Raw genomic sequence first — 12,931 nt, 5'->3', positions numbered from 1 at the left:
GATTGTACAACAGAAAGTGACAAATAGATTCAAGGGATTAGATCTGATAAAGTGCCTGAAGAACTATGGATGGAGGTTCATAACATTGTACAGGAGGCCGTGATCAAAACCATCCCCAAGAAAAAGAAATACAAAAAGGCAAAATGGTTATCTGATGAGGACTTACAAATAGCTGAGAAAAGAAGAGAAAGGCAAAGGAGAAAAGAAAAGATATATCCATCTGAATGCAAAGTTCCAAAGAGTAGCAAGGAGAGATAAGAAAGCTTTCTTAAGTGATCAGTGCAAAGAAATAGAGGAAAACAATAGAATGAGAAAGACTAGAGAAAATTAGAGATACCAAGGGAACATTTCATGCAAAGATGGGTATAATAAAGGACAGAAACGGTGTGGACCTAACAGAACCAGAGTTATTAAGAAGAGGTGACAAGAATACACAGAACTATACAAAACAGATCTTCGTGACCCAGATAACCATGATGGTGTGATCACTCACCTCGCACCAGACATCCTGGAGTGCGAAGTCAAGTGGGCCTTAGGAATCATCACTATGAACAAAACTAGTGGAATTCCAGCTGAGCTATTTCAAATCCTAAAAGATAATGCTATTAAAGTGCTGCACACAGAATGCCAGCAAATTTAAAAACTCAGCAAGGCCACAGGACTGGAAAAGGTCAGTTTTCATTCCAACCCCAAAGAAGGGCAATGCCAGAGAATGCTCAAACTACCGCACAATTGCACTCATCCCACATGCTAGCAACATAATACTCAGAATTCTCTAAGCTAACTTCAGCAGTATGTGACCGTGAACTTCCAGATGTTCAAGCTGGATTTAGAAAAGGCAGAGAAACCTAAGGTCAAATTGCCAACATCTGTTGGATCATCAAAAAAGCAAGAGAATTCCAGAAAAACATTTACTTCTGTTTCATTGACTACGCCAAAGCCTTTGACTGTGTGTATCACCACAAACTGTGAAAAATTCTTAAAGAAATGGGAATACCAGACCACCTTACCTGCCTCCTGAGAAATCTGTATGCAGGTCAGGAAGCAACAGTTAGAACTGGACATGGAACAACAGACTGGTTCCAAATTGGGAAAGGAGTATGTCAAGGCTGTATATTGTCACTCTGCTTATTTAACTTATATGCAGAATATATCATGTGAAATGCCAAACTGGATGAAGCACAAGCTAGAAACAAGATTGCAGGGAGAAATATCAATAACCTCAGATATGCAGATGACACCATCCTTATGGCAGAAAGCAAAAAGGAACTAAAGAGCTGCTTGATGCAAGTAAAAGAGGAGAGTGAAAAAGCTGGCTTAAAACTCAGCATTCAAAAAACGAAGATCATGGCATCCAGTCCCATCACTTCATGGCAAATAGATGGGGAAACAATGGAAACAGTGACAGACTTTATTTTCCTGGGCTCCAAAATCACTGCAGATGGTGACTGAAGCCATGAAATTAAAAGTCGCTTACTCCTTGGAAGAAAAGCTATGACCAACCTAGACAGCATATTAAAAAGCAGAGACATTACTTTGCCAACAAACGTCCATCTAGTCAAAGCCATGGTTTTTCCAATAATCATATATGGATGAGAGAATTGGACCATAGAGAAAGCTGAGTGCCAAAGAATTGATGCTTTCAAACTATGGTGTTGGAGAAGACTCTTGGGAGTCCCTGGGACTACAAGGAGATCAAGCCAGTTAATCCTAAAGGAAATCAGTCCTAAATATTCATTGGAAGGACTGATGCTGACGCTGAAACTCCAATACTTTGGCCCCCTAATGCGAAGAACTGACTCATTTGAAAAGACCCTGATGGTGGGAATGATTGAAGGCAGGAGGAGAAGGGGACAACAGAGGATGAGATGGTTGGATGGCATCACCGACTCAATGGACATGAGTTTGAGCAAGCTCTGGGAGTTGGTGATGGACAGGGAGGCCTGGTGTGCTGCAGTCCCTGGGGTCGCAAAGAGTTGGACACCACTGAGCAACTGAACTGAGTTGAACTCAAGCTTCAAGTCCAAGACAGAAACATCTAAGTGCCTAAACTTCAGTATCTAGCATGCAGCAGGAGTAAGGAATATCTTTGCCTCTTTGGCTCGTATTGAGAGAGGTTCAGGCACTGGCTGTCTATAGACAGTGAAGGTCCAGCACAGCCCTGCTGCTGCCCGAGTGCGTTCATGCACGTTCTCTCCAGACCTTCACTGTAAATAAAGAAAGATTCCTCCTAACAGTGCAAAATCCACTCATGCCTCCCCAAGGGAGGCAGCTTTAAATTTTATCATTAGCTCCACTAATACTAGATCGCTTGGTTATCCAGTCACCCTCTGGTTCTTTGGCAATTCTCTCTAAATGTTCTCTGTTCAGTGTACTAAATTATGAAGTTACCCACAGTAAACTCATGCTATATTTAACAGTGAAGGATGGGGACAGAGACCTGAGGTTAGTTAAACATGTAACATATTATTAGTTAAAATATGGTAGTGCGTACATGAGACAGCAAGGGTAGAGGCCACCGCATGCAACTGATCAGAGAGATACCTGTGATTTATTTTCTCTACTACCCATCACCTATACACGTCTTCTTCAACCAACCCCTAAGCTAATTCAGATTGTCTGTTCCATGGAGTTACCAAAACCCACCTTCCTGAAACATTGGAAGTTGACTGTTCATATATGTTTAATATAAAGGGTTTTTTTAAAAAAAAAAAAAGCTTTGATTTATTTTCCAAATGTGAGAAGATTTCTGTGAGGTCCATTCAGAATTTCCCCTCCTCTCCCCCCAAGCAATAGCCCCATGTTTTTATCAGGGTCAGTTACCTAGACTATACCAGGACCACATTTTGCTTGCTCACATAGCCCTGTGGCTCTTTCAGCTTCCACATAAGTTGTTACATCCCTTGGACATTAAGTCTATAAATGAGAATAGCTAGAGGTATGGGGAAAGGAAACAAAAAACTCCCAGGTTGTTTATCAGCTCTGTTTGCAAACAACAGCACACTTTGACTGTTTGGTTCCTGGATCTGTGTATTCCGGCGGTGAGAGCAGCAGTGTCATTTAATGATTACTTAGTTCAGAGCATACACCTCATCCTACGAAATAGCACGCCAGCCTCACTGAAGTAATGTCTCTCAGCTGCCACTCTGAGTCATTAATCTATAAAGCCAGCTCTTTCTGGGTAGTGAGAGACATAGTAAGAAAAGTGGATCTCCTGGCAGCCTTTGTCTTAATCTTTCTCTATCACGTGAGTTCCTCAGTCAGAAGCATTATCATCCAGGAGATCATGATGATGTACAAGGCATTCAGTTATTCTATCCTAACTGAAGCCTTATTTAGTTACCCTACCATTCAAGGCACTGACAGGGCATGATGGGCAGCATAGGAGAATCAAAATCTATAGTGTCCATCCTAGACATCATCTCAAGTAGATGTCCGCTCTGTGCTTGAAAGGGTCCAGTATAATTTCAGGTAGCTGTCTGTTCCCACGGGGAAAGTACTTACAAGGGGCCCAGGCTTTTTTGCGTCACTCGCATATTAGGCGCCAAGCAGCCCCAGCAGTGGGTTTGTCTGCCCGAGGAGATGGAAGCCTGTGTTTAGCTCAGGCAGAGTTCATCTCTCCCACGATGGAGCAACTTAGTACATGAACCCGTTGCACAAGACCTAGGGCCTGGGACAGAGGCTGTTGGGTGCCCTCAGATGCCCACTGGACGGTTAACAGCGTTTTCCACACTGCTGTTAACTTTTTGGTAAACATCTCCATGGGATGTAGGTAGCTGTTTATTCTTGGACCGTTTTAAAAGTTCATCCGCATAGAATTGCTTTCTTATCGCTTATTCTCTGGTAGCACTCTTGCCGAACTCCTGGCCATTTGACGAATCAGTAACTACAGAGTAAAGAGTGGATCATCAGTTCGCTTCATCTCCATTTTGCAGTAAAGTGACAGGGCAGTACATTACACTCAACTTTTACTTCTTTCCTTAGAGTCATTCATGAGGTGACCGTAATACCATGTCAGTGTGCTTCTCAGAGTGCTACCATCTTGTTCAAAGCCATTTGGAATTTTTCTTCCCTCAGTCAGTTGCACATAAAAAGTGCCCCATGGGGCCTACGTGGGTGGACTAAAGTAGAAATGGTATGCTAGGGATAGGCACACACATGGAAGGTTCATGGATCACATTTTGTAATATTTTTCCATTGGGTCCTTTTATTTCTACTAATGATGAGTGCTTATACAGCTGTATGATTCAGACAACATCCAATTCATGATCGGCAGCCTCGGTTGCAAGTTTACCTGACATTTTAATTAGGAATTCTTTCTCTCCCCTCTCAAAAATATCCATTAAATAATCCTCTCACTAAATCAGTAGGTAGCTCTTAACAGAATTATTGAAGTATTCATTTATTTAACGTCTATTTATTGGATGTCTACAGCTTACCAGGCACATGTGTTAGCCTTATTGATCCCAAATCTCAAAAAGCTTCAGTGAAGAAAATAGAAGTTTAAAAATATATACATGATTAAATAAATAGTTGATGTCAGTTATGAAAATTGCTATGGAAGAAGGCAGTAAGAAATGAAATAGAATAGAGGGATGGGAGGTTCTTCATTAAGTAGAACGGTCAGAGAAGACTTCTCTAAAGAGATGACATTTAAGCTGAGCACCGAAGCATGAAAACGAGCTGGCTAGGCCAAGAGAGATGATAACAGCCTTGCAGGTGAAGGGACAGCATGTTAAAGGAACTGAGAGAAGATCAGGTTCCACTGGAGCAGAATAAGCTAGGAGGAGGTGGGTGCAAGTAATATTTGAGAGACAAGCCAGAGCCAGCTCAGGCAAGGCCACTGACCCCTGGTTAGGGAGTTTGGATTTTTATTCTCAGTACTATGAGAAGACACTCATGTATTCATGTATTAAGCCAACATTTATTGAGCTCCTTCTTATGTCAGGCTGGTTAAGTTCCTGCCTTGTGGGATTAATACTCTGGTGGGAATGATGGCTAATAAGCAAATATGTCAGATTGTGACCATTGATGTGAGGAGAAAAAATAATCAAAGCAAAGAGTATAGGGGTGCCAGGGATAGTACTGAAATGCCATACATTTCAAGGCAAGTTGAGGAGGCCTCCCTGATGAAGGTACTTTTGAACAGAGAAGAACTGAAGGAAGTGAGGAAGCAAACTAAACTGATATCTAAGGGGAGGGGGTGTCCCCAGGCTTTGAAAGGTTTTAAGCTAAACTTTTCAAAATCACTTTTGCTTTTTAGTGGAAAGTAGTTTGAAGTGGAAGTATGCTGGTAAAGAATCCGCCTGCAATGCAGGAGACCCCAGTTCGAATCCTGGGTCAGGAAGATCTGCTGGAGAAGGGATAGGCTACCCACTCCAGTACTCTTGGACTTCTTGGTGGCTCAGCTGGTAAAGAACCTGCCTGTAATGTGGGAGACCTGGGTTCGATCCCTGAGTTGGGAAGATCCTTCTCCAGGGGAACGGTTGCCCACTCTAGTATTCTGGCCTGGAGAATTCCATGGAATGTATAGTCCCTGGGGTCACAAAGAGTCAGACACAACAGAGTGACTTTCACTTTCACTTCACTTTGCTGCTTGGTGGAAAATAGTTTGAAGTGGACGTATGCATGGGATTAATGATGGTGGTGACCTTGAGGCCACTAAATAGTGGTAAGAGTAGGAATTAAAAGATGTATTTGGGATTAGATTCATTAGGACTGTCTAATAGATGAGAAATGGTGATTGAAAAAAATGAAAAGAATCAAGAATGATGCCCCAGTTATTAACTCTAAACGTCTGAGTAAATAATAGCATCATGTGTTGAAATGGGGAGAGCTGAGACTGTAGGATAGAGAGGAAGAAAGAGACAGATTTAGGATGGAAAGAGGAAGACAGAAAACAGATTTGAGCTTTAAAAACAAAAGGAAAGAACAGGGGGCGGGGAGTTGTGTTTTTGACATATTAAATTATATCTCTAAGACTCTCAGCCCTGGAGGAGAGCATGGCAATCTACTGCAGTATTCTTGCCTGGAGAATCCCCATGGACAGAGGAGCCTGACAGGCTCCATGGGGTTGCACAGAGTTGGACATGACTAAACACAGCACAACAAGACTTGCAAGTGAAGATTTCAAGGCAGTTAAACATAGTAAGTCTGTGAAACACACAGTGTGAGTGAGACGAACACATGAACTTGGGAGCATCTGCGGAGAAGCAGCCTTCGAACCCAGGTGAGCACCTGAGACCCTCAGAGAGTGTGGAGCTCAGAAGGCAGGCCTGAGGGACTCTCATCGTGAGCATAGGTAGAAAATGAGGAGCTGGCAAAGGACCCAGAGAAAGTGGTGTCAATGCGGAAAGACAGCATCCTGAACTCTGTAGGCAAGAGGGGTTCATGAAGGAAGGAGTGCTTGACTCCCATCAGATGTTAATGGGAGTTGAGTGAGATAAGAACAGAGAAACACTCATGGGATTTAGCACTTGGATGTCCTGAATGAACTTGGCAAGTATGGTCAGTGACGTGTTGTGAACATAAGCCAGTTTGGAATGAGCTGAGTAAATGGGTGGGCGGGGAAGGAAATGGAAGCAAATAACATATACAGCTCCTTCTAGAAGCTTTTCTATGTAATTTAATTAATGTTATAATTTAGTACCTAACAAGTATGGTCTGTTGGATTCTGCCAAATATTCTGCAGTCTAGTTCAGCATGCAGGGTGAATGGTGCTGAGATCTGGATAGTTGCCAGCCTGCTCTACAAGATAAAAGAGCAGAGGGAACACCCTTTCTTCTGAGTGGGTTTCCTGATTAAAAGCTCAGAATACTGCACTGATTTCATCACTCACACTTTGGATGAGATGCATATCTGGAATGGGAAAACAGAACCCTAGCTGAAGATTAGACTTTATTCTTCAGTCTGTCTTACATTCTCCTCCTCATCTCCTCTACTTAGCTGTCCAGTTAGCAGCATAGCTAATGCTTTCTTCCTCCACAGTTAAATAAGGTCCAGGTAGCTAAAAGAAAAAGCACATCAAAGAGAACTACCTTTTTTTTTTTAGTCCTTACATCCTTACAAGTAGGAATGAATTAAACACAATTCTACAATACTTTTTGCCCTAAAGGTCCTGCGCCACAATGTTTGGGTTGTATTCTAAGGTCGACGGTACCACCAGACGGTAGATTCGGGGAAATAATATGAAGCAGGAAAGGGAATAGCTTTCTGACTGTATAAAAGGAATCTAGATGTGGGAACATGAAAATCAGAGTGTGGAAGATAAAAATTCCTTGGAACATAGTATTGTTAAACAATACTGTTAATTTGTTAATTCAAATTAATTGTCTGTATGACTTATGTAGATGACATTGAGCGTTATTAAGGAAATGTGCTAATTATAATTTTATACAATGCTTCAAAGTGAATTCATGAAAAACTGTATAGGTACACAGTAGGAGCACATTCATGAAAAGTAGAATTGATGTTATTTCCACATGTTTAATGGGGGTTCCCAGGTGGCTCAGTGGTAAAGAATCCTCTTAGCAATACCGGAGATGCTGGTTGGATCCCTGGGTGGGAAGATCCCTTGGAGGAGAAAAAGCAACCCACTCCAGCATTCTTGCCTGGAAAATTCCATGAACAGAGGAATTCCATGGAAGGCTACAGTTGATGGGGTTGCAAAAGAGTCGGACACAACTGAGCAACTTGAGCACGCACGCACACCACATGCTTAATACTGAAGGAATTTTTTGATGCTTGAAAACTTTTCTCTCTTTAAGCTAAACGTAACTCATCCAACTACAGTACAAGTAAAGCCTTCATAGATGAACTCTAGGTTTATACAAAATCATCACATGTTCAGGTTCAGTGGAGTTTCTACTACTGACATTTTCCTATGGCTTTCTTTGGTCCCTTTGCTTTTTCATTCAACATATACATACTGACCTCTTCCTATAGGTAAGAATTTAGCACCAGGCTTTGAAGATGGATGTTGAGATTTTTGAAAAAAAGAAATTAAGTTGACTGTAATGAGGGTAACCATATTTTCAACTTAAAGGATCTGTTTTATCAAATTAAAATAGATTTAGTTCATGATATAAAAGTCCCATCCCACATACTTTCTATTTTGATCAAGCTTCCGACCTCTTAAGGACTATCCAATACAGAAGACCATTAGGCTAAGAATGTTAAGTATCAAAACAGACATTATCTACAGATTTGCTGAGCATTGGACATTTGAACTGAGTTGGGCCTCATGGAATGTTTGTGTAATTAAGGGCAGCCTCAAGATAGGAGACTTTTCTTTTTTGTTTTGTCTTAGTTTATATCATATATGTCCTATTGACTAAAGAGGTAAAGCTCTTGTTATGCTTAGTAATAACTGATATATTTATCAAGTGCTTTAATCGTTCCCTAAAGGCTTACCTTATCCCATTTAATCCTGGATTCTGGGAGGATTGCTCCTATTATCCCAGTTTTACAGATGCACGAATTAAAAACTTTAAAGAGTTAAGTGACTTTGCCCAATAGCACAAAGCAAGGGGGCAGAGCGTGGGAGCTGCAGACCAGAGTGGCTGTCCCAGAGTTGTGCTTTTTTATTGCCCCGCATAGTTATGGAATCATGGACAACATGCTGTCTAGAGAAGATAGAAAAGTCGAAGTGGGAGTGTGTGTCTTTTGATAGGGATGGTAGCTAAAATATCAAATGCAAGCAACCAAGAAGAACTGTGCCATTTTCAATAATGAGAGGTGATAGTTTACAGGAGAAGATAATTGTAAGTATCCTTCATTTTGAGCATAAGAGAAGAAATCAACAGTAAAAAAGAAATAGATTTGCAAATCATCTGTATAGAGTTTCCCAGCTGTGTGAGTCTGGGACATCACCCATGATTTCATATCTCACCTATTTTTTTCATACTGTTTAAAACAATGAGGTCTAGCCCTCAGCCAAGTGGATGATGTCATTACTTCAAGTAGGTACTTGAAACATCGCTCATTCACGTGATGGTTAGAGGGTGGCATTGTGGTTGAGAGCGTGGACTAGATCCTGGCTTCTTAGGTTCAGGACTGACTGCCCACTGCAAGCTGGTGACCTTGGTCAGGTGTTTCACTTGTGAGCTCATCCTTTAGTCTATGAAAGGACGATAGTAATCCTATCCCAACAGGATTCTTGTGAGGATTAAATGTATTAGTACATTTAATGTGCATAGGACAGACCTAGAACAGAGTTAAATGTTCAGTAAATGTCATTACATTGAATAGCACTTTTTAAAACAGATATTCTTTTTGCTGAAAGCTCTGTGGTAAAATTTGATCATATATTCATAATCTTTTACTTGTGACCCTTCACAGATTTAATTCATATTAATATAGTATTTGTTTGCTTAAAATTATGCTGCTTAAGATTATAACGCTGTAATGTCCCTTTTATCAGCTTCCTCTGTATTTTGGTTATTTTTTAATGTTTATTTATTTACTAATTTATCTGGCTGCCCCGGGTCTCAGTTGCAGCTTGTGAGGCCTTTGTTGGTCACGCAGGATCTTTTGTTGCGGCGCATGGACTCTCTACTTGTGCCTCTCAGGCTCAGTCGTTGCAGGCTCGTTAAGTTGGAAACGTTGCTCTGCAGCATGTGGGGCCTCAGGAATCAAACCCACGTCCCCTACATTGCGAGGCTGATTCTTAACCACTGGACCACCAAGAAAGTCCCTCTCTGCATTTTAAGAGCAGACATCTATGAAAATGCTCTCCAAGAATGTTTTGAAATTTGCACTCACCAAAGATTGAAATGAGCATAAAATATATGTTCAGAAATTAATGGTGTGAAAGTGTTAGTCCCTCAGTCATGTCTGACTCTCTTTGCAACTCCACAGACTGTAGCCCACCAGGCTTCTCTGTCCATGGGATTCTCCAGGCCAGAATGCTGGAGTGGGTAGCCATTCCCTTCTCCAGGGGCTCTTTCCAACCCAGGGATTGAACCCAGGTCTCCTGCATCGCAGACAGATTCTTTACTATCTCAGCCACCATATGAAGTGCTTATACTGGGATTTCCAACCAATAACATAGTGAATTAAGTTGGAAATGTTAATAAAGAAAAAATTTTAATATCTTACTCTATAACCCAGTTTTGATACTACTATTATTAAGAATCAGACTAAATGCAAACATTGAAAATAATATTGTGTTTATTTAGCAGACATAGCAAAGATTTATATCTTATTGTTTAGATTTCATTTACATATTTACTTCTTATATAATTGTATATTTGATCATTTATAAATACATTTGTATATTAACAGTATGGTAAATTACTTTGAGGTGTGGTTGTTTTGGGTCTCAGATTAGGCACAGGAGAATATGTTCTGAGGTGTATCAGTAAAGCTTGAAAACATACTACCTTAAATTAATTTTATTTAAAAAATTTTTTTCATATTAGTAGATCAAAAGAATGTTCTAAAGTGTTTCTTTTATTTTGTCTTTCCCCTTTAGTCTGTAGGGTGTATCATAAAGAAGTGTATTTTAAGAATAATAGTAATTATGAGGAAATGTTTTAACTTCATTTAACATCTGTGCCAGATGTGATGTATTTAATTATTTTTTTAAAAAAGAAAGTGTTTGTAACTTTCATTATTCTTCTTGTGGTGCATCTTTTATTGAGTGTTTTATACAATTGATAAGCATTATTCAGTGGCATATGGTCCGAGTCTGACGTGCTTTGAAAAGAGTACAGAGTTCTGATAATGAGGATTCTGTGAAAATGGGAAAACCAGCACAACAGATATGCTTTGAGAAAGTATGGGTTTTTAGCATCTTGAAACAATATATCACACTCAAAGGGACAGAACTGGGCTGCACAATCTGTTAGCTCATTCTTGTCCAATCTGGTCTCCTCCTTTCTTTTGGAGCCAGCATTGTCATCAACTCACTGAATTATATTCTGACTGGAATGTATTTCAGGCACAGAGTAATGTATCTACTTAAATGGAATCCTATCTTTCTACAAAAGCTTTTTGAGTATAATAAATTTAAAATATTAAAAAAAATTTCTATTAAGTTAAAGTAATTGGTTCAACAGTTTACATATGTGCCTCTTCCCCACCACCCTAAAAAATGAGCACTACTTAGAGGAGCATAGATCTGTTTTCCTTTTATTTTTAATATTGAAAAACATTTTTTGGTTTCACTAACATATAGTCAGACATATTTCAGAGACTGTTTATTGGAAAGATACCTGTACCTTACAGCAGTTGTTACTTGAACATAAGTGAACTGTGGCATTAAAACTTCCTCTAACAAGGTGTTTTAATTACGACTATTCTTTTTAAAATTCTATAGCAGTGTTAAAATTCTAACAAGAATTAGGCCTTAATGTCCTACGACGTTCAGTGAGTGTAATAAATGAACTTTCTCCTAAGCATCTAAATGGTACTAACTGTCCTTGAAAAAATTAAGACAATGGTAGTAATTCAGATATTTTTTTGTGAGGCTCAATTCTCTCATGGAACCAGAATTGAGAAAAACTACTTTATAGTATTCAAGATCACCCAGTCTTTAAATTTGAAATATAACGTGTTGTATAAATGAATTGAGTGTTACTTTAGAGCTATATTACTTTATGTAAAGAATTAAGTGTTATCATTTTTGTAAAGTCATAAGCACAAGGCCTGATACTTAGTAAGTACTCAACAAATTATATATATTATCATATTTAAATTCCTAAAAAATTTTGCTCATATTATGTTGTTTTGATCAAGATGAAATTAAGTATAGCAGTAAAGATGCATATAATCTAGTCAAAAATTATATTTTCAAATTTAAACAGGCTCCCCTGGTAGTATTTTATGCTTATTGGTTAAGTAACATTACTATAAATTTTGCTTTTTTATAATGTACAGGTAACTCAGAATTCATCCATAGTAACCATGTAATAAATGAAGTTGTTTTTTGTGATTGTCCTCTTGAGGATTTTAGGTCTTTACCAGTTCAGATAGGCAAATAGTTATTTTTAATGCATTGATTTATGTGAAAGTGGGGGCAAAGGAATGAGAAGCAGCTAGGCTTGCCTGATGTGGAAGGACAAGGTATTATTGCCTCGCCAAACCTCCTGCCATAGGACTCTTCTCTTTCCTATGGTAAATTGTATGTTATTTTTTAAATATGATTGGCATTGCCATGGAACACTGCAAATTATACAAGTTATAAATATACAGTGATATTTAAGATGTGAAACTGAAAAATCCCAAAACTAATTATCAGGCTCAAATATCAGCAAATTAATTCTTGATAGCATAAATTGAAGCTATTTTATGCAGTGAACTATTGAACAAAAAAAGGGATAATAGGCTGTCACTTGAGAATGGCTAACATAATTTGTGAGATGGGACAGCATCTTTCTTTATAGCATACATTTGTAGTCAGTCTTTATGCTAATACATTTCCATATTCTTGCAAACAGTTTATAAATAAAATAACACAAGAATACCAGGTGACTATACTGTGAATGTGAAGCAGAACAAATTGTTATACATTGCATTCAATTCAGGAAAGTGGATAAATGACATTTCTGATGTTTATGTTAATAAAATGTTACCTAGTCTATGCACTACTTCTTATACATTGATAATTATTATAAAGCGAAACTTCATCTTTCTTTTCTTTTCTTTTCTTTTTTTTTTTTTTGGATAATTGGTATAAAACAACTTTTTCCCACACAGAAAAACTAGTGAGTTTCGTAAGAAAAAAGGATTTGTTCCCTTTGCATAAAATCTGTGTTGCATTAACTATTTTCCATGTAGAAAGTGGAAAGTGATTTCTATCACTATATTCTGAGAGTATTTATAAAATATGAGTTTCAGAAACTATTTGTACATATAAAATTCAGTGAGCTAAACTGAGACTGGAAATGCAACCTGTTTTACAATGCAAAACATGGAATGTATGAGAATT

The 12,931-nt window shown here is 38.8% G+C and overlaps 1 protein-coding gene across 1 annotated transcript in view; it reads left to right on the top strand.

Moving 5' to 3' along the window:
* ASCC3 (activating signal cointegrator 1 complex subunit 3) overlaps positions 1-12,931 on the top strand; it is a 255,303-nt gene that overhangs the window by 224,865 nt on the left and 17,507 nt on the right. The gene's annotated exons all lie outside the window — the stretch shown is intronic.

Source organism: Cervus canadensis, chromosome 20, assembly GCF_019320065.1.
Source record: "Cervus canadensis isolate Bull #8, Minnesota chromosome 20, ASM1932006v1, whole genome shotgun sequence".
In the NCBI taxonomy this organism is placed as follows: Eukaryota; Metazoa; Chordata; class Mammalia; order Artiodactyla; family Cervidae; genus Cervus; species Cervus canadensis.
The sequence above is the reverse complement of the archived record's forward strand: the minus strand, read 5'-3'. Positions and strand labels throughout refer to the sequence as shown.